This window comes from Callionymus lyra, chromosome 1 (assembly GCF_982586985.1).
Source record: "Callionymus lyra chromosome 1, fCalLyr1.hap1.1, whole genome shotgun sequence".
Classification (NCBI taxonomy): domain Eukaryota; kingdom Metazoa; phylum Chordata; class Actinopteri; order Syngnathiformes; family Callionymidae; genus Callionymus; species Callionymus lyra.
The window spans coordinates 20,636,940-20,660,246 of NC_141818.1; the positions used below are offsets into that span (position 1 = coordinate 20,636,940).

The following is a 23,307-nucleotide window of genomic DNA, read 5'->3' on the forward strand; positions in this document are numbered from 1 at the left end:
GTTAGGCTAGCAGAGAAGGCTTTGTTGGCCCTCGAGAACCACCACCGATGTTACTACACTCCATCCTTTAAAAGTGTCTTTATTATAATATCACAAAAAATGTCAATTGTAAATGCGCCTACACAGTCTCAAACAGCATATTTTTTTTTAGAGGTTGAAGAGGTTACTGTAGAGGGTTAACAGTGAAGTGAGCCTCTGTGTTTTCTTTTTTTACAACCCCATCTTGGACAACTGGTTTCAGTAGGATGGATAAAGTAAAGAGTGGTGAAATGTACAGTTGTTTTGAAAATGAAACACCAATCAGAGGCCATTAGCAGACTATAGATGACCTCAAAAGCCCCGTGTATTTTGATCACTGTTACAGTAGATGTTCACTACTGCCCAAAAACAGACTGAAGAACTTTACATTGACTGTTGTCATGGGGATACTCGTACAACTGACTGGTGATGTCCCTGCCAAGAAGATGAATGTAAAGATTTTCTGCTGTCCAAAACCCAGTGGAGCTCTGTGCACCAGGCAAGTACAAATTTAGGAAGACTTTTCAAATGTCATTTGAAAATGAATCATTATAGTTGTTATCCCTAATTCCTAACATAGATTGAAAAAAACAGTGAGTAGGCTGTATTGTGGATAAGCTTTATAATGTATTTTTAATTATTATTATTGTAATTAATAAAAATAAAAAATAAATGTTTGGAGACAGTACACCCTATAATCCGGAGCGCCTTATATATGAACATTACCTGGCTGACTTGGTGAGTTTACAAACACTTTCATGACTCTGCGCCGACTGAGCCGACACGCCGTGGGCAGGATTACGTCAATGCGTCATCACAGGGTGGGATTTATGTCAGTCATGGCGGATTTCTATGGCGTGATATTAATGCCACCGGTTTGAGCCAGTGTATCTTGGTTGTTGTACACTCAAAATCACTCTGCTGCGCGCTAATCAGTCATACACGTGCGTGCAACATGTCATACATGCGCGCTCTTGCTGTCATACACACGCTCAATTTCACTGTCTGCTCAAAACACCAGTCTCAAGCCTTTTTAACATAATTTGAACATCGTTACAATGGGAGTGAATTGAGTTGTCAGAACGCTTAATAAAGTTTGACTTTATCTGACTGTTTTGTTGACATTCCCTTAAGCACAGCTTTATCTAGTGGATGCATAACGCAACCGCAGTCAAACGTTTGACTGTATCTTTTATTCTATGCGCCTTAAAATCAGGTGGGCCCTATTTATGAAAACACTTCTAAAATAGGCCATTCATTGAAGGTGCGCTTTATAATCCGGTGCGTCTAATAGAGCGGAAAATACGGTAAAGTGTTTATTGTTTTTTCACATGTTATATTGCATTTTTGTACTCCCTCTGTGTTAATATGTTTTCGCATTTTTTATCATTTTTAACTTCTATGACTACCCAAATAAACAAAGGTGTATCAATCAATCAGTCACAGCGCCTTATGTGCGCTATTTCAAATCCGCAAATATTAATGCCACCATGCCACTCACGTGCGACACGCCCACCACTGGACTCAAGGAGGACGAAATCAAAACAACGGCATTTACATTTCACTTTCAGGCACATTCTATTGAAAAATAATGATACAAATAATATTGAACTCTTTCAGTGTTAAACTGCTGTAGGTATATGAGGTTAACCATCCTAAACATGAAATTGAAAGCTACAATGATTGTATTTACAACCCTTTACTTAAATCAAATTTAATAAAGTTTGCTATATACTGTATATATAGATACATATTTATTTTTTAATTGTATTATATATTTTTTATATTTTCTTAATTTTAATGTTCTTTGTGCAACAAGGTTGAAAAAGCCATGGGAATTGTTCAAAAAGGAAAACGACTACAGCGGAAGGACCTTTGGAAATTGGCAGGTGGCATCAAAGTTGTGGTCAGAGCCATGAAAAATTGTAATTTATTGAAAAGAAATACACGGCACTCGTCACAAGTTTGGACTAAACTTTCATTAACATTATTTGGGACGCATTCTCCAAAGAATCGGCATTGGCTATGGGTGATTTGGACAGAAAATAGAAGAGATATAAGAAAGCTGACAGTGGAAACTGATGTTCCCATACCTGCTTTTCATACTGTTGAACAGCTTGAAGACAAAAATATCAAAATTTGTAACATCAGCCGGACAAAAGAAGAAAGAAAAGACGAAGAAGACGAAGAACAAGAAGTACACGAAGAAGACGAAGAACAAGAATTACAGGAAGAAGACGAAGAACAAGAAGTACACGAAGAAGACGAAGAACAAGAATTACAGGAAGAAGACGAAGAACAAGAAGTACACAAAGAAGATGACGAACAAGAAGTACACGAAGAACAAGAAGTAAACGAAAAAGACGAAGAACAAGAAGTACACGAAGAAGACGAAGAACAAGTAGCGCACGAAGAAGATGAAGAACAAGTAGCGCACGAAGAAGATGAAGAACAGGAAGTACAAGAAGAAGATGAAGAGGAGGTGATAGAATACAGTACTATTGAAGAATGTGATAAGAAAGCACAACTTATTGTTATGAATAACAATGAGGAATTTAATCGGACTGCTCAAGAGGTAGAGGGTGAGGAAAGGTCCCAAATTTCCCAAATGGAAAAAATATTCACAATAGTGATCAAACCAAAGATGTGGAAAAAAATTCTGCCCAACTCTGCTTCAAGCGAGCTCAAAAAACCTTTGACCAGCATCCTCTACAGGTTATTTAGGAAGAAAAATCAAAGCTGCACATTGGCATTTAAAAGTCATCACATAAAAAAGAAAAAAAGTCGGAAAATCAGGTCTATTTCTTTAAATCAAATTTCTTCAATCAAAAGCCCAAGTCAGACATGCCTGTAAAATTAAATGTTACACAAAAATATACCACCAGGAGAACTGATCGCTGGGAACACAACCAGGTGCCTTAGTAGGAATGTTCTCAAGGTTATTGCGTCCGACTCGTCATTTCAAATCTGCCAGAAAAACAAAACCCGAAAGTAGGTACAGCTGTGGACCATCCTGCACCCATGCTCAGCTCACGTGATAAAAGCTTTTTCCCTGGCAGTGGGAAAGCACACTAAAGACAGGGGGTTGAAGGATTTTTTTGTGTTTTGTTTTGCGAGGTTGCAGAATTGCACTGAATTAGAGACTTCAATGGCCACAACTTGCACTAGTCAAGTGCATGCAAGTGTGGAGGGACTCAAGATTTTCATTACGGACATTGGGGCAATATATATATATATATATATATATATATATATATATATATATACATATATATGCTTCAAATTAGGGTAATTAACATTGTAATGTTATTTTGTGTTTTTGACTATAGGTGAACTTTAAGGACTATGATGGAGCCATCGGCTTTGTCAATGTCAACAATGTGCACTGGAGGTTCGTGGTAAGTAGTGGAACATTATCTAGTATACACTTTGATCGTGATTTTAGTTTTAAGGTTAGTAAAATGTTCTTTTATCGTTTCTCTCATTTGTTTAAAAAAAACCAAATCACAGTATCTTCATATCCTCAAAAAAAAGATTTTTGTTGTGGATCCTCTCCAGTCTTCAGATGACTTGGAAGCATCGCGAGAAGCCTGCTACAAATTTGGGTAATTAACATTGTAATAGCAGATATGTTTTAAAATTATAAAATAGGACTGTGTCCATTACATTTTTACTTGTTTCTGTGTTCTACAGATAGTTTTTCAAAATGAGAAGACACAGATATGGAAAGGAAGATTGTGTGGATATCCAGTGGGAGCCCTCAGAAGTCCCACACTCCTACCAAAAAGACAGCACTAGTTGCGCCATCTTTGTGATGGAAGTAAGACATTTTTGATAGAAATTCAACTTAGATTCTGCAATTCATAAATAAATGAATTGATACTAACATTTGCATTTCAATGAATATACTGTAGATGGCAAGACAGGTGGTAGAAGAACTGCCAAATTTTCCTAATAACATCACAATCAATCATTCAAAAATGTCTGTGAACAGCATGAGAAGTATGGCACAGCAAATCCTTAAAGGATCAGGTAAATATGTCTTAATTTTAGTATATATAAAGCTCTTAATTAATGTGAAATGGGAAACAGTCACACCATGATGTTATATCATGAAAGTAAGTAAGTAAGTAATTTATATTTATAGAGCGCTTTTCCAGACCAGGGTCACAAAGCGCTTAAACAATCAAAACAATACTCGATAAAGTATATATTTTAAAGATCAAGATAAAACTGATAACACAACAGGAGTTCCAGAAAATCAAGGAAAAGCCTGAACAAATAAAAATGTTTTGAGAGAGGAAGATCGTTCCAAAAAATTATAATTTAAGAAAAGTAAGAAATTAAGTTAGATTTAAATGAAACATTTTAAATATGACTTTTAACCAATAAATTATGTCCTACAAACCCATGAAATGTATGATATATTTTAAGGGCTTTTTTCAGGAAGATATGATCATTTCAGGACTGTTTATTACAGCCAAAGTTAAGTAAATGATTCATTGACTTTGATTAAAGGTTATTTAAGTCAAACACTGTTTATCTTATTTTCAAGACAAAAATTAAAAATAAAACCTCTTACTTATGGTATAATCCCCAGACCACTCTGATGTGAATTTTGGTTAGGTTTCCTCTACATCTTGTCACCCACCACACATTTTTAATGGCAGAGCAACAAGCTGCATATACAGTCAAACTTTCTTTAATGGCTGGTTGTAAATGATAAATGAGACTTGAATTTTTGTGGAAGCATGTTGGTTGTGTTTCTTATGTTATTGTCCATTGATGACGACAATTTCACACAAATGCAAAGTCCCTCACAAAAACATTGAGGCATCAGGAGTCGTTTTTTTTTGGTTCAAATTACAAACACCATAAAATGTTAGCCTAATGATCTTTCAAATAAGAGCCAAAAAATAGACTTTTAATGTTTTCATGCCGTCATAAAATGATGTTAATGCATTATTACTGAACATTAAAACCAAACTATTTATTCAAGCCAATACCTGTTTAAACTGTTTGTTATATTATTAATGTTGTTATTGTTCATATCGTTATTATTATTCATTATATCTGATGACTCTGTGTTTACTTTAAAGTTTCAAAGGAGGATTACTGTTCCTTCTGTGGACTTATGGATCTGTGAGCAACTTCTGTGGAATTTACTTGGGTAAATTACATTTTTATTATAACAAGTAAATTCTTACCTCTTGGTATATATTAAAAATGTTTTCCTTGCAGATTCAGTGCGGAAAATGTGTTCGGTGGTTTCACATCCAATGCCTAGGAATGGCTACAACACAGATTCCAGCAAAAAAACACCCTTGGCACTGTGTGCTATGTTGCAGTTAGAATTTGAATGTGAAGTTGAAGTTAATTTCCATGATGAACGTTTAATACTTTTTAAATGTACTTTTATTGTACACATTTGTATATAGCAATGTGTTGTGTATAATGTTTGATTTTAAAAAGACGTTATATACACTTATTGAGTGAAAAATAGCATTACTATTACTATTACTATTTTTATATAGTTTAATGTTGTTGATCATTGTTATTACAAGGTTGTTGTTGCATTATGTATAAAAACAAGATGACCAACTAGCCTTTGTATGTTCCAACCATCTTTGTCTTAGTTATTAGGTATAATGTGGGAACATGGTTATGTGCTGGACAATCATGTCATTGACCCTTTCAGTGAGTGCTGCCGTAGTTGAACTAAATCACAAAAAATGAATGACTTGTTATAGCGACTGAACATACAAAATAAACAGGGTTCAATATTTTATTAAATAAAAAAGTGAAATATAACAGAGAGGAATTTGAACAAAATATGTCAAATAACTTGATATGACAGTACTTCATAAGTGAATTTGGTGACCATCAGAGTTGTAATTACAAAGCTATTACAAAATGTATGTGAAATATTGCATGAAAATAGTGATTTAAAATAATTTAGAGGACAATTTAAAAAAAACAATGAGTGTAGTAACTTGATATGACGGTGCTTCATAAGTGACATGAATTTGGTGACCATCGCAATTGTAATTACAAAGCTATTACAAAATATATGTGAAATATTGCGTGAAAATAGTGATTTAAAAGAATTTAGAGGGAAATTTGAAAAACTAATGAGTGTAGTAACTTGATATGAAGGTACTCCATGAGTGACATGAATTTGGTGACCATCACAATTGTAATTACAAAGCTATTACAAAATGTATGTGAAATATTGCACAGAAACGGTCATAATTACAATTTTAAGAAGAAATAAAAAAAAACAATGAGTGTACTAACTTGAAATGAAGGTACTCCATAAGTGACATGAATTTGGTGACCATCAGAGTTGTAATTGAAAGAAAGTCTGCTGGTTAAAATCAGACAATATTTTTCAACACTACATTTTTGTCGTGTAAGTAATTTGTAGACGGCCCCTCATATGATCGCGCCTGCAGAGGCTCTTTCACGCTATTTTTGCTGTTTACGTGCAACACATGTTTTCTTCAAAAATGAGGGTGTAGTAGATAGCTAGTGTAACAGTGATCAAAATACATCGGGCTTTGTTATTTGTAATAACTCGTATAAAGAGGTATTAGAGCGCAAAGATCGAATCTGTCAATATCAAGCCAACTTTACTTAAGTCCACCTGCATAGAGATCCGTGTATTTTATCAGGACAATATGACGAAATATTAAGGTTCAAACGCGCTTGTAGTCAATACAGCAGGTGACTCTGATTAGAAAAAGGTAAGATTTGTTATTCAACACCTTAGCGTTCCCGAGTTATTAACGCGCAAAGATCGAATCTGCTTATATCGAGCCAACTTTACTTAAGTAGTAAAATACTACTTAAATACTATAGCATTATAAGTTTTAAAAAGTTGTGTACAAACACAACAGTGTAGCTCAGAAGACACCTCATTTTTAGTAGTTCCCGCCTTCAACATTTGAATGTTCGGCTCGCGCTTCTTGATGTTCTAGAATCTCGTGACGTGCGTACCTGGTGACGTCAATGTGCCTTTGATGCGTAGGTGTTTGGCTCAAATGCATGTCCTAGGACCTGAACCCATCGACAGGTACCCTCACTCTCACCTGACCTTCTTCAAGTTCCATCAAGTTCATCCTGAGCGTGTCAACTATATTCACATGGAGGATCCAAGGGGACCCGTGGGAGTGCTGGTGAGGTCGGACGGCCACAGAAGCGGGTCACCGTACTTCCTCGGCGGCTGCACTGTTGGCAGAAGAACTGGTGAGTTCATTTTAACCATTATCTTATAAATGTGTGTCGGTTGTGCGGAACATTAAGTAGCTTTTTGTGTATGGATTTTGTATTAGAAAAAACAACTCTAGACATATTTTCCCTACGAGAATTGTTCTGTCGTAAGAACACAATATCAGCCGTTATAAGCTTATGTCTGGTCTTGTTTCATGTTTTTTTGTCTTTGCATGAAACATCATTAAGTTTGGTAAAAATGTGTAAAGTTAAGATAAATTCGAAAACTTAAAGTTCGTTATTCTTTTACCACCATCAGTAGCCTAGCAACTGTAGCAAGTCTGATGGATAAAGGAATATAGTTCAACTTAGCATAAATATACATTTATAAAAAGCCCGTTAAAAAAGCATTCCTTTGGATTTCCTCTCACTTTATTTTTAAACATAGTCCAAACTGTAACAAATGGATACAATCTTCTGCAATCGATCAAATATCGAACTTCGACAACTGCGAGCGTTAGCCAAGCTAACAGCCGTTAGCAACCAGACTGCAACAAATACGTTATTTACTCTCAGAGGTTCATCTACCGGGGGTTTGAAAAAGTTCAAAACTTAGTTTGACTACATCTGTTGTAGTCCGGAAGTTGTTTCGGCCGTTATGGAGTCTACCTGTCATCGTCGTAGCAACGAAAAAAGACAAATTGAAATACTTCATATTTTTTTACTGATCTGTGTTAAAGGTATATTTTCAGGATTACTGTAGACTATTTTGATATTTTAAAAATATAAAATCGCCAGATATGTTTTTTATTTGATCCCTTAAAAACTGCGTCACGTGACGTGTGACCGTTGCTGTTCCTCAGCACAACTTTCTTGGACTATACAAACTTATTTCTAAAACATTTCATACAAAGGCGAAGCACAGCAGAGATCTGTCTCACCTCATGGGGACGTTTTAGGCAGAAAATAATAATAATTTTTATGATATTATCAAATCACTAGAATTTAAAGTTTTTAAAAATAACTGAAGTTTCTACAGAATGTGAAAATCAACATTCGTTGTACAAGCAAATGAAAACCCTGAGTTATCTATCATAACCTCAGGTTCTACGAATTGGTGCGAAGCCCTCTAACGGCTTCGCTATTGGTTTACCCCTCGTCTCTGAGAAAGCTTAATGAACTCGCCACCCAGCAGGGGGCAGTCCACTTCCTATAAAGGCGGGAAACACCCGCCGCACTTCCTCCACCTGAAAACTCAGCGAGAAGGGCGGCGACGAGGTTAGTGGGCTTCGCACCAATTCGTAGAACCTGAGGTTATGATAGATAACTCAGGGGTTCTACGTCATATTGGTGCTCCCCCGTCTAACGGCTTCGCTATTGGTTTAACCCAAGGCGAAGCATGACGGGATAAATGTACCCCCAGATGGACGCCGCTCCTGAAGCAGCATCGCTAGGGACCCGCCGGCCCAGGATCCAAGTCTACTGGAGCCGTGGGCCTCGAGGGGGCACAGCAGCGCTCAAACCGTATGAGCTACTGATCCCGCCGTCACATCGAGGAGATAGGCCCTAGCAAAGGTAGACGTGGACGCCCAAGAAGCAGCTGAGAAGATATCCTCTGCTGCCACAACCCGCAAAAGAGACACTGAGGCTGCCACACCACGGGTGGAATGTGCCCTCAGTCTGCTAGGAGCAGATCCACCCGCTGCTTGGTAGGCCCGGATAATGGCCGATCTCACCCAATGAGAAAACCTCTGGGAGGAGACCGCATCATCCAACGGATGAAAGGCCCGCAGCGTGATGGTCGTCGCCCGGAACAAAGAACTCAGAATCTTCGGGCGGAACGCTGGGTGTCACACGTCAGGCACAATGATCTGTCCACATCAATGTTCATGCTCACGTCTGCCTTGCCAACCCTGGATTATCAGGAGCAATAACAAAAGTTTCAGTTTTGTCCACATTTAGCTGCAAAGTGTTTTCACTCAGCCATTGTTTGATTTCTAACATTTACTTTTCCGTTGCAGTACTTATGGCACAGTGATCAATAACAGGATGACGCTGAAGAGACAAGGATTCGTCATCATGCATCGAGACATCATCCATTTCTCCTAAAAACCCAATCGGCCAGAGCTGAGTAAGTTGAAAATTCTGCAGCTTGTCTACACTCCAAGTGTTGAGTACGACCATAATGATGAACCATGTCATTTCTTTTCATCTTGTAGATGTTTCTTTTGTGTTATACATCGTGGAAAATGTCGATGTCCTCCCAGAGAGCCAAGGTGAGTCATTGATTTGATCATCTTCGTGTGTCTCCGCATATTTGAGATGTGTAGTTGACGCTGTGTTCCCTACAACAGATTAAATACAATTCCATATGTGTCTCGCACTTTCGCTCCTTTTCTACTTTTTGATTCTGATGATGTGAAGCCCTAAATATAGGACGGAGATGATCAACTTCGAGGACATTCAGCCGAATGGAATGGGGGAAGAGAAAGGTATGTTATTTTAATGCACACACGACAAAGTAATATTTAAGTCAACACAGTCCTTCTTAAGTTGTGTTAAACTGACTTATTACACTTTTTTAATCGCCGCGATGATTGTTATGTGATTGGTCAGAAGTTGTTCTTTTGAAACTTTAGTTTTGTTTACAAGTTTATTTCCTGATTTTGTTTTTAAGATAAGCAAGCGATGGCCAAGCCTACGCCACCATTGACACAGGCAATTGAGGAAATGCTGGTGTGTGTAATCTGCCAGGAAATGGTCTCGGACTGTGTCAGGTAAGATTGGAAGTTACTTTCTTAAAATCCCAACAGTTACGATGTATCGTTTGGTAACATGTGTTTTTTTCATTACAGTCTACAGCCCTGCATGCACAGCTTCTGTGCCTCCTGCGCCGTACAGTGGATGGATCAATCCGATTCTTGCCCCACTTGCCGCTGCCCTGTTGAGAGGATCAACAGAAACTACATCCTCAACAACCTGGTGGAAGCCTACTACGTGCAGCACCCAGGTAATGATCCAAATCAAACAAGTGTGTGGACATCATGAGATTAGGTTTTCAATTTGTGTGTTTCCTTCAAAAATTGTCACTTGTAAAGATCCCAATATAATCAAATTAATAATGATGTCGAACATTTTGTTAATTTAACAATATCCTTAATCAGCCAGTCGACTAAAAGTACATATTGATCTCTTATAGTCAAGGTACAGTAACTATGACTAGTTTTATGCAAGTTAAACAAATCACGATAATGTAAGTTCTAGTAATGGACTGTTAGTGTTTCATTAAAAAGTTGTTATTGTCCGTTATTAGTTGATACATCTTTATTTATTATATTTTGTCCTCTGAAGTAATGTAATTGTGTAACTTGATATGGCCAACATCACATTACAATTGTATTATTCCTGTGAACTTCCAGAGAAGAAGCTCAGCTCCTCCTCAGAATCCACTGCTGTCCCCAGGTAACAGATTGACTTGAACCATCAGGTCAGTTTTTTTTAACCTCCCTACTCTCTGAATGCAGACGCTGAACACCATGTTCCGTGCCATTGCTGTGGGATCATGATTTCACCATACAGCAGAATGGAGCCGAACAAGAAGAGCCATCTTCTAATCCTCTAAACCTTGAGTGTTATCTGTAAGACTGTGTTGAACTGCTGATGCCAATGCTGTGGTGTAACCTGCACAATGAATCATACTATGGACAAACTGAATAAAGGAGGGGGAACAAAGAGCTTTCATTGGCAGTCTGTGAGATCTGACATCCGTGTTGGTTCTGCTGTCCCTCCGGAGTGAAGACAAATCTCTTACTGGTGTGAGTCTGAATCTTTTGCTATTGAACTGAATTTGTCTGTGACAGTTTTTTTTTTCAAGGTCTTTACCTTGACAGGTGTTCGCTGCAAAAAGACCTTCTCTGTCCGTGATTGCTGGAACTGTCTGCGTCCTTTCACTGATATGTATCTCAGTTTAATCTACAACAGCATCATATGCTCCTCTCAAAACCCAACCCTAACGTCCCCGTCGTGAGAGGTGGAAACAGGTAAAGCTGGCTAATAGGGCAATGGTAAAACTCATGGGCCATTCACCCGTGAAGTGGATTCAACCGATTACAGAAACATTGATGAAGAAAAAGAAACCCCACAACCTAGGAGATGAAGACTCTTCGGGCGTGCAAGCTAAAGAGAAAATGAAGACGCACACTGAAAACCATATGGAGAAGGTGCGTCGGAATCTTCTATCCCCTAGGCAACCTACCAACATCGCAACCTGGAACATCAGGACAATGTTCACAGCAGGGAAGACAACAGTCATTGCAGAGGAGATGAGGAGATACAGGGTTTCTATCCTCGGCCTATGCGAAACCAGATGGCTCCAGTCAGGAGAAGTCAAATTGGCCAATGGTGTGTCCATACTCTACTCTGGACACGCAGATGAAAAAGCACCACACACGGAGGGAGTGGCATTTATGCTCTCCAAAGAAGCACAGAGGGCCCTCATCAGCTGATTGAATCAATCAATCAATTCAAGAATCATCACTGCAAGATTCTAAACCACCCATTAAAGAATGAACCTTCAAAGCATACAGTGCTATGCACCCACTAACAATACTGATGAGGAACTAAAGGACAACTCCTACAACCAGTTACAACCAGCTACTCCAGACCAGAAAAGAAAAAGACCTTCTCTTACTCATGGGCGACATGAATGCGAAGGTGGGAAATAACAACAATGGATACGAACTGGCTATGGGAAAGCATGGACTTGGCACCATGAACGAAAATGGGGAGATATTTGCAGACGTATGTGCTGACAACAATCTGGTCATAGAAGGGACTGTTCTCCCCCATAAACCCATCCACAAAGCCACGATATCACCTGACCACACCACCGAAAACCAAATAGACCACATATGTATAAGCAGGAAATTCAAGCATTCTCTCCTGGATGTACGAGTGAAGAGGGGGGCAGATGCCAAGACAGACCACCACCTACTGGCTGCAAAAATCCAACTCAAGCTAAAGCGCTGCAACAACCCCTCTGACAGCAGAACAAAATTCAACCTACAGCTCTTCCAGGACATTGGAACAACTGAACTGTATCAAACCACCCTACAGAACAGGTTTCAAGCCCTGCAAGAACTCCAACAATCAGGGGAAGAGTACTGGAACAGCCTGAAAAACATATGGAAAGAAACATGCCTAGACAACGAAACACAAACCCTGGGAGAGAGGAGGGCAAAAAAGGACACACTAAACAAATGCAAAACCCGAGCAAGAAAGGCAGTAGCCCACAAAGACTATGAGTTAGCAAACAAGAAGGTGAAGAAAAGTGCTAAATGTGACAAACAGAATTACATTGAGGCCTTGGCACAAGAAGCACAAGGAAGCAGCTGGAAAAAACAACCTCAAGGATCTCTACATGACCACCAAGAAACTGTCCGGAAAGTTCAGACGGACTAACACACAAATCCATGATAAACAGGGACGACTCCTTACCACCAAGGAAGAACAACACCAAAGATGGACAGAGCATTTCAGGGAGCTGTTCAATAGACCATCCCCGGTCCAAGAGATAGAAATTCCAGCAGCAGCACACATGCTTAACATCAACTGTGCCCCCCCAACAAGATCTGAGGTAAAGAAGGCCATCAAGGCACTACGACGTGGCAAAGCAGCAGGACCAGACGACATCCCAGCGGAGGTCCTTCAGGTTGATGTTGAAACCTCAACCACCATGCTATACCAGCTGATCAAGGAAATATGGGAGGATGAAGAACATATACCAACAGACTGGAAGGGTGGGCTTATTGCAATCATTCCTAAGAAAGGAGACCTCAGGGATTGCAATAACTACCGAGGAATCATGTTGCTATCAACACCAGGCAAAGTGCTAAATCGCATCATCTTAGAGAGATTGCGAAAGGCGGTTGATGAGGAACTGAGAGAAAACCAAGCTGGTTTCAGAAACGGAAGATCATACAGTGACCAAATTGCTACCCTCAGGATCATCATCGCACAATCTATAGAATGGAACACACCTGTTTATGTCAATTTCATCGACTTCGAAAAAGCATTTGACAGTGTAGACCGAAAGCTGCTATGGGATTTAATGGCACACTACGGAATCCCCCCCAAATACACAAACATCATCAAGAATACATACCAGGACATGCAATGCCAAGTGCTCCACCAGGGACAGGCACAAGAAACATTCACGGTGCTCACTGGGGTGAAACAGGGCTGCTTGCTTTCCCCTTTCCTTTTCCTCTTGTGCATTGACTGGACTATGAAGCAAGCTACCCACAATACAAATACTGGCATCCAATGGAGTCTGACAGAACAGCTAGAGGACCTCGACTTTGCGGATGACATTGCACTACTCTCACATAACCACCAACAGATGAAAGAGAAATCCCAACTGCTAGAAACAACAGCAGCAGGACTGGGGCTTAAAATGAAAGGAGGAAAAACCAAAATAATGCGGATAAACAACAAAAACAGCACCAACATACATTAAAGATCTAATCCAAACTTATCAACCCTCTAGTACCTTACGATCCTTAAACTCAGATGTATTACTTATACCACAAATCTCTAAATGTAGATTCAAGCCCCTGTGCTCTGGAGGGCAGACACCCTCTCTATGTTTAAAAACAATCTTAAAACCTTACTTTTCGATAAAGCCTATAACTAACTTAACTGTTTATCTTTAGCTCCTATAGGCTGAGAATGCTTGAGTTTTAGACACCGAGCTCTGTATATCCTTCTTTTCAGCATTACATTCATCACCTGTTTAAACACCTTTTTATTTCTCTCCCGGAGCCCCAGGGCTCCACCCCCAGAGCTGCTGCTGATCCAGGATCTCCACCACATCATCAGATCCTGAGTTCTCTCCTGCACCTCCATGGACTCTCCTAAACTCTCCTCTTTTTTTCTCACTATGTCCTCCCTCACTCCTCTCCTTATCCATTTGTCTACCCCCCCATCCTTCCTCCCAGCCGGTCAAAGCGGGAGGCCGTCAACAATGAGTCTGGTTCCGCTCGAGGTTTCTGCCTTCTAAAAGGAAGTTTTTCCTCGCCATAGTTCACTGCACAGTGTTTCGCTTCTTGCTCTTTGTTGAATTGCTGGGATCTGTTTTTCCTTAATTAACTATAGTCTTACTTCAGCTGTAAAGTGTCTTGAGATAATGTTGTAATAATAAGACACTTTAAATAAAATTGAATTGAATTGAAAGCTTGTATTTTCTTTGACTTGAAGAGGCAAATAAACGACACGTTACACACTCTTCGTGTTGGGGCAACGGAAGTGTCTTTTTTTGATCGTTTTATGAACCATTGGTGGTCAGACAGTTTATAACTGTTTGTTGAGTGTTGTGACCTAGAGGCCACATGCTCATGAATATACTGAAAGGCCGTAATTATTAAGTGTTGTTGTCATTTTATCATTGTTTCTGTCATTTGTTTGTGTTGCAGTGTAAATAAACAGACTTAACTGTAGAATTGTACGTATTATGCAACTGGAATAATCAGCCTAAACATGTTTCCCTATTGTTCTACAAGCCCGTTTACAATTGAGAACAAAAAGCAATATAGGAGGGTATATTCCAACCGTATTATGTTTAGAGAACAAATCTCAATAGTATGAAAATTAGAAAATGTTTATTGCCAGTAGTGTTAAAAAAAACACTTCTTTTTTTTTGTAGTTTTGTGGCGTAAAGGGTTATTGGTCCAAGATCACTGACATCATCCTAATGACTTTTCCAGCTACTGGAGAAACCAGAAACACACACACGGAGAGACAAACATCTTATATAATGAGATTGGGAAACATCTTGTGAAATCACCTGGCCGAGTGTCCAGACATCGTCACGCCGAGGAGTGTCCGGAGGGCGGACCCCACTGTGCACTGTATAAAGTCAATGTCAATGTTGTAAGACTTTGACGATTTCTGGATTCTAAGCTTGTACGGATTGCTTGTAAATTATCTGCTGGGCTTCGACCCACAGTTAATAAAATCCATCATCCCGTTGACCTGGTCTGGGTTCACTCATTTCCAGTCGACAACCTCTGGTTCCTTCTTCAATATATTGGCGTCCCTGTTGGTGAGGTACCTTGCTGGAGAGTGACAACAAAGCGCTGACCAGGAGTCTGAATCACATCTAAGAGGTGAGTTATTCTCTTTTTGATTTCAAAAAGAGTTTTGCCTCGACGAAGTGTGAAGGCTTGCTGATCTGTGTTTTGATTAGTTGTTTTAAACTCCCCACAAAAAACACGAACCATTTAAGAGGTGGAAGAGTGAATTCCTGTGGTCAACGTAGAAAACAGGGCACAGTGAAACAGTCTGTGTGACCTTTTTAAGATCAAGCTTGGGGCCAGTTGAAATAAAGGCCAGACCGTGGTTAGGATAAAAAAACGGTTTTAAACCGGTGGATACGTGCCAGAAGGGTACAGAGTAAGTCCAGGATAACTAAACTGAGGCTGTCAGGTGATTATTAATAGCTTAAGATAATCAGAGCCTGTTGATAAGGTTTGGGCTAAAATAGATATATGACAGTTTTATTATTGTCTCTAGAAGGGTCATAGAAATCAAAGTAGCTAGTTGGTTAAAAGTAATACAACTTTTGGCAGCTGAACTGCGTTGGTTGTGGTACCCGGAACAGTAAATCGCGGTCTTAGAAAATAGGGAAAATGAATGATGTGATGACGATGTCACATCAAATGTTGAATTAGTAAGAATAAACCAAAAGCTGCGTAGAAAAAAGCAGAAGAAGTGTGTGTAAAGGAGTCAGAGTGGATGTGTGCGCACGAGTGAATACATGTGTGTGTATGTTGGAACGGCTCCAATCAAAGCAAGAAAAAAAAAAAGTGAAGAAATAAGAGTGTTTGTACGCGCGAGTGAATGTGGATTGGGAGCTCTTATCTAAATAAGATAATTCCAAATCCTCTCAACAGATCTGCTTATAATCCATAAATAACCAAAAACCAAATCCATAAATATAACCAACATATATAATCTGTCGTTACAAAAATATTAAAAAGCAACGTATATAATCGTTCATATAAAGATGCGTGTACTGTTAATGTGTGTTAAATGTTGCACTGATGAAATTCTGAAACTTGGTATGAAACACAGCTGTTGAATAACTCAAGGGAGCGTTGACAAGAAGGAAAATATTGAGCCTGTCAGTAGAGAGAGGTCCAGAGAATCTGGAAAAATAGGAGTGTTTTGTCAGTGTGTTGAAAATATTGGTTGGAACGTGGAAAACATTGTGTTTGGACATTGTGAAGCAGTTGGAATTGTAGTAAGTGTTGAAAATATTGGTTGGAACGTGGAAAACATTGTGTTTGGACTTTGTGAAGCAGTTGGAATTGTAGTAAGTGTTGAAAATATTGGTTGGAACGTGGAAAACATTGTGTTTGGACATTGTGACGCAGTTGGAATTGTAGTAAGTGTTGAAAATATTGGTTGGAACTTGGAAAACATTGTGTTTGGACATTGTGACGCAATTGGAATTGTATAAAGGCATTGTTGGAGTTACAGGCCCGAAGGGAGATCGAAATAGTTGATTCTGAAGTGTGTGACGCAGTTAAAATTGAGATCTGGTGCACTTGGAGTAACAGTTTTGAAGGGAGAAATTTGGGCCTGGTAATATTCTGGTGTGTGTCGCAGTTAAAAATCGAGGAGAAGGGCGTTGCCCGTAGGGTCCTCTGGACCACAAGGTTGAAACGGTTTTCAGAGAGGACTATCGACCAGAGTGGTCAAAACTAAACTGAGGCTGAAATACGAAGATAAGGAAAGACACCAGAGGGGTGGGACTAGAGGATATAACCAACCCACTCCGATTACAGAGATTCTCCATTTTGAATTGAAAACGTCATTTTGAAGTCAAGTTGATGCCATTTTGAATCAGTCATCATTTGTAGTCCAACAGAAGCGATTTTTGAAGTTTAACAGAAACCATTTTGGAAAAGTAACGATTTTGAAAAATAAGTAATGTTTGTAGTCCAATAGAAGCCATTTTGAAAAAGTAACGATTTTGAATAACAAACTATTTTGTAGGCCAACAGAAGCCATTTTGGAAAACAAGTAATTTTGAAAGAGAAGCCATTTTGAAATTTAAAGCAAGACATTTTGAAAGTTGTTCCAGTTTGAAGTTTAAGTTAATTTTAATTTGAAAACAAAATAGGATAAGAGTAAACAAGTAATTTACTGATAAGTAAAGTAAATTAAACAACGTAAACAAAATAAATAAGTAATTAAGTAATATAAACTTAAACAATTTAAGGATAATTTGGAAAAGTAACATTGACACAAGATGAATATAACACCTGTTGATATTGTAAGTGCGAAAAACCCTGAACAGTTAAAAGTAATTCATAAACTTTCAGAGAAATGTGAAAAAATAACAAAGGATTTGGGCCAAATCTGGCCAAAGGGAGGCACATTCGATCCACACATGTGTGAAGTTATGGAACAAAGAATCATGGATTACAAACCAAAACAGAAAGGTAAAATACGTAAAGAAAAGAGAGAGCTAGAATTAGAAATAATGAAGCTTTTTAAGGATGAAGGTTGCTGTTACAGGAAAAACATAAGAGAAGGACGTGTGGAACTACAAAATAAATTAATAGGAAAAGATAAAACAGTCAAAGCAGGGCTGTACCCGTCACTGGTTGGAACATTAAAAATTGATGGTGACATTGAGTTGGACAAAACAGTCGAAGCAAACAGAACAAGAGTAAAACAAAAGAACAACACATCTCTGGTCGACATGGAACTGACAACTGTGGATCAGGGATCCACAGTTGTCACCACAGTTGGGGTCAATCTTTGTGGGATGAATATCCCACAAAGATTGACCCCAAAGCACTAAAGGGGGACCCCATCAAAGACGATGAGAACGCAGCAGCCTATCTCACCAAGCAACTCAAGCGGTGGAAGCAAGAGACAGAGGAGGGTGCTGAAAATAGCCCTCTAATGTCAACGTTGTTCAGCACATCTGTTGTCGAAGCTCTACCATCAGCTGTACAAAACAAACTTGAGGAGGAGGAGAAAATTTGTAAAATCAATAGGATTCTAGGGAACAACTCAAATCCTCGAAATGACCGATCCAGTGAGACTTGCCACAAATAATGAGTGTATTGGCTGGGTGATGTCTTGGGGCCGGTGGCCGAGACGCTCAAAACCTGGGAACTGTACATCAGAGCTCAGATTCCACAAGCGACCAAACCTATGACAATTATCACTACACGATGTATTACGATCCGTCATGTAGCAAAATCTTTGAAGAAATATGGGATCAGGAGACTAGGGGTAAAACAGTGGAGATAAAAATATGCAACATTATCATTGGAAGACAAGGGGCAGCCCTGAGTGTTGAAAATAATGATTTCATCAGACAATGGTTTAATGTTAATATGAGTCGGAACCACACATTACCCTATTTGTAAATGAGGGATTTAGATCCAAAGATCCAGGGCCTATGATAAAAACAGCCAACCAGACAGAGTGTATCGCCTCCGAAAATCCACTAATATTTTTCTCAAAAGAGGGAGACATGATCAAAATAGTAAGCGACAGGCTAATGACAGCAAAACCACAGGTTGTAACTATACCTATAACAACACAGAAGAAAAAAGAGGTGGTCAAAACCGAAAACATACTGCTTAAAGAAATGTTGACACAGATCCCTGACCACTTGTGGTCAAAGCATGACACAGACGTTGGTCTGATTAAATCAGCCAGCCCAGTACAAATAGCGTTGAAACCAAACATTAAGCTACCAACGCGACCGCAGTATCCGCTAAAAACAGAAGCAGAAGAGGGAGTTCAGAACACAATTGAGGGACTCGTGAAAGCAGGATTGTTAGTTGAGACGCATAGTCCATGCAACACACCAATTTGTCCGGTCCTAAAAGCCGACAGATCCAAATACCAACTGGTTCATGATCTTCGAGCAGAAAATGATGTTGTGGAAGACTGGCCAGCAGAAGTACCAAATCTACACACTCTTCTTACAAATGTGCTGGCAGAAGCTAACTTTTTTTACTGTGATCGATCTTTGTTCTGCATTTTTCAGTATTCCATTGTCAGAAGACTAACGACATTTGTTCGCATTCACTTACAGGGGGAAGCAGTACAGCTACACTTGCCTCCCACAGGGGTTTAAACACAGCCCACACGTGTTCAACCAAGTCCTGCGACAAGATTTGGAAGGTCAGGACATAAACAGCTCATTGATACAATATGTGGATGATTTGTTAATTTGTGCACCAACACTTGAAGACTGCCACAGAGACTCCATTAAAGTACTGGAAAAGTTAGCAGAAGGAGGTCACAAAGTGTCACAAAATAAATTGCAATACTGTCAAGCACAAGTTGAATACTTAGGCAGAATAATTGCACATGGAACAGTCACGATCACACAGACACAATTAGAAGGTGTAAGTAAGGCACCCCGACCAAGAACAGTCGGACAGATGATGACGTTTCTTGGAATGACTGGGTTTAACTCAGAGTGGATTGAAGATTATGCAAGGAAAACTGCACCACTAAGAGAGTTAATAAAAGAAGCAGGAACAACAATGCTAAAGGCACCACTGCAATGGACAAATCAAGCCAAAGAGGCGTTCGAAGACATCAAGCAAGAGATGTAGAGAGCACCCTCTCTAGCAACTCCAGACTATGACAAACCATTTTTACTGTATGTATCAAACAGACACAACATGTATGCGTCAGCAGTTCTGATGCAATAAACATGCAGTGGAAGACAAAAACAACCAATCGCATACTACAGCACGAAACTAGACAATGTGGCACAAGGGTGGCCACCATGCTATCAAGGGTTAGCTGCACTACATTATGCCTATGAAAAAGCATCCACAATCACAATGGGTTATCCAGTAACAATCAACACACATCACAAAATTACTGAGATGATAAACCAATGAAAGTTTGTGGTAACACAAGCGAGATGTTTACAGTTCATGCCACTGTTGACATATCCAGACATAACAATTAAAAAATGCAGCACAACAAATCCAGCAGATGATATACCGTTTGAGTTTGAGGGAGAACCACACGAGTGCATTGCAGAAACGTTGAAATACACAAGACTAAGACCAGACCTTGAGTCTATCCCTCTAGTGAATGTAGAGGATGTGTATTTTGTTGATGGGTCATGTTTCAGAGACTATCGCGGCAATCATGCAGGATATGCGGTGGTAAGACAGCAAGGAGATCATTTTAAGACTGCAAAAGCAGAGAAATGTGACCAACCATGTTCAGCATAGTTGGCAGAATTGAGAGCATTGACAGAAGCATGCAAACTGGCATAAGGAAAAGTGGCTAACATATTTACGGATTCAGCTTATGCACATGGTGTGTGTCATCTGTTTGGAGCGGTGTGGAAGCAAAGGGGCTTCAAGAAAACGGATGGAAGTCCAATTCAGCATGGGGAACAAATAAACAAGTTGATGTCGGCAATGATGTTACCTGCCAAGCTGGCTATTGTGAAATGTCAAGCACACAGGAAAGGGACTGACGTGGTGATACAAGGCAACAATGCAGCAGATGAGGCAGCTAAAGAAGCATCAAAGTGTGACGTGGTGATTTTGGCGCCGATGGTATCATTAGAGCCAGTGGCTACACCTGAAGACATAATCTTGATCCAGCAGAAGGCCAATGTGGCTGAGAAGACGTTGTGGAGACAGAGAGGAGCAAGAGAGGATGACAAGGGACTATGGCGGTCACATGAAGGAATGTTGGTGGCTCCGGCAGCATTTTTGACAATTTTGATCTCAGAAGCTCACAATGCAGATCATTGCTCGAGGGGGGAAGTGATGAAGAAATTGAGACAACAAGGGTATTGGTCACCTTACATGCAAGCGACAGTGGAAGAGGTCTTGAATCAATGTGACGTATGTGCACAGAATAATGTGCGGAAAAACATCAGTGCACCAGTTGGACACATTCCAGTGCCGGAAGGTCCGTTCAAACATCTTGTCCTCAACTATGTAGACATGATCAAAACAGTTCGTAAAAAACGATACATGCTCGTCGTGATTGATCGATTCAGCCGGTGGGTCGAAGCAACCCCGTCAAAAGATTTAGGTGCCGAAACGGTGATCAAATTTTTGACAAGAGAAATCATTCCGCGCTTTGGTATTCCTTCCGAGATAAGTTCAGATAACGGATCCGCGTTTGTGCAGAAAGTCGCAAAAAGGCATTTTGCAGCAGTTAAGAATAAAACAACGGTTGGGTGCTGTTTATCACCCTCAAAGTCAAGGATTGGTTGAGAGGATAAATGGAACACTTAAAGCAAAACTAAACAAGATCTGTGCAAGCACAAAACTTAACTGGGTTGACTCATTGCCTTTGGCATTAATGAGTTATCGCATGCAAACTCACAGAATCACACACCTGACACCACATGAGATGTTGACAGGAAGACCTATGCCTGCACCACACCTCAGGGGCCCATAAAAGGGTCCGTCACTTGAACAACTGCAAACAGAGATGAAAGACTATATCCAGCAATTAACAATCATCCACAAGATGATTTACCTTCAGGAGAAAACGAGACAACCTGAAGTGAGGGGGACCAAGAGTCTGGTTGTCCCAGGAGATCTGGTCTACATAAAGGTCTTCCGGCGGAAGTGGCAAGAGCTGAGACGAGAGGGCCCATACACGGTGGTCCGAGCCACACCAACCGCAGTCCAAGTCGAAGGCAGCAAGACTTGGTTTCATCTGAGCTACTGCATCAAGGCTCACACACCAAAGACCAATGACAAAACCGATAATCAGGGCAGTGAAGTTCAATCAGTAGAAAATGAAAATGCTGGTGACACATCTTCTTGTGGTGACAACCTGTCTCATTTGGTTATTGCCAGGAAACGAGCTTGCGACGACGCTGAAGACAACCTCGGGTCCGACGGAAGGAGCCTCCAGTGCGGCGCCCAACCAGCCACTCCAAAAGAAGGATGAAAGAAGCACCTCAGATAAGTACGATTCAACCAAGCCTGTTAATGTTATTTTCTTTTTGGCTTGTTGTTTCGTACCAATGATGAGAAGGCTGTTGTTAAGAAACATTGGCAAACAGGTGGACGTCATGACTGAGGCTCGACACGCGAGGATGATGCAAATGATGATGACTGAACAACTTGCTCAAGTTATGGTGACAATGCCAGACTTGTATCCCATCCCGGATTACATGGAGGACATTGATAATGACCATGCCGGAGATGATGACGATGATGAGTGAATATAATCGTGATTGATGATACTATGTGTTTTGTATTAAAAAAAAAAAGGGTGGAGTATACACCCGCTATGACATTGTGACATTATGAAAGTATTCCTGAAAATTGTGACATTATGAAAGTGATATTGATTGTGATTGATTGTGCATTATTTGAACCATGAAATGACAAGTATATGTTCCTGTGCTTTTGAATATTCATGTTTATGTGCCTGAAGTTATTCTATTGAATTTCAAGTGTTCATTCGAGTGTTATATCATAAGTGTTTGAAAAAAAAAACCATTACAAGTTATGTTTAAATTGAATATGCTAAAGAATGAGCTAAGTGCTAATCATTTCCTTGTTCAGTCGTACATCACGGAATTAACTTTTTGTCTTTGGCACTTCCGGAAGTGACCTACTAAACTTTCCTGCGACGGTACTAACATTCCTATGGGGTATACACACATTTAAAGGTAATTCACAAACCTACTCAAAGCTAGTCTTTGAACATACACACGCACTTAAAGGTAATCCACAAACCTACTCAAAGCTAGTCTTTGAACATACACACATTTAAGGTTACAACCTAAAGACAGTTACTCTTGGTCATATAACATATACATAATCTAAGACCAATAAAAACATTATAAGTAGTGTTAGTTGAAACTAACAACAGGTGGATATGTTGTGGCGTAAAGGGTTATTGGTCCAAGATCACTGACATCATCCTAATGACTTTTCCAGCTACTGGAGAAAACAGAAACACACACACACACGGAGAGACAAACATCTTATATAATGAGATTGGGAAACATCTTGTGAAATCACCTGGCCG

At 39.6% G+C, this 23,307-nt stretch overlaps 1 pseudogene; it reads left to right on the forward strand.

Annotated features, from left to right (window-relative positions):
* Positions 1 to 3,998: 3,998 nt before the first annotated feature.
* Positions 3,999 to 23,307, forward strand: part of LOC148088327 (uncharacterized) — a 43,340-nt pseudogene continuing 24,031 nt past the window's right edge.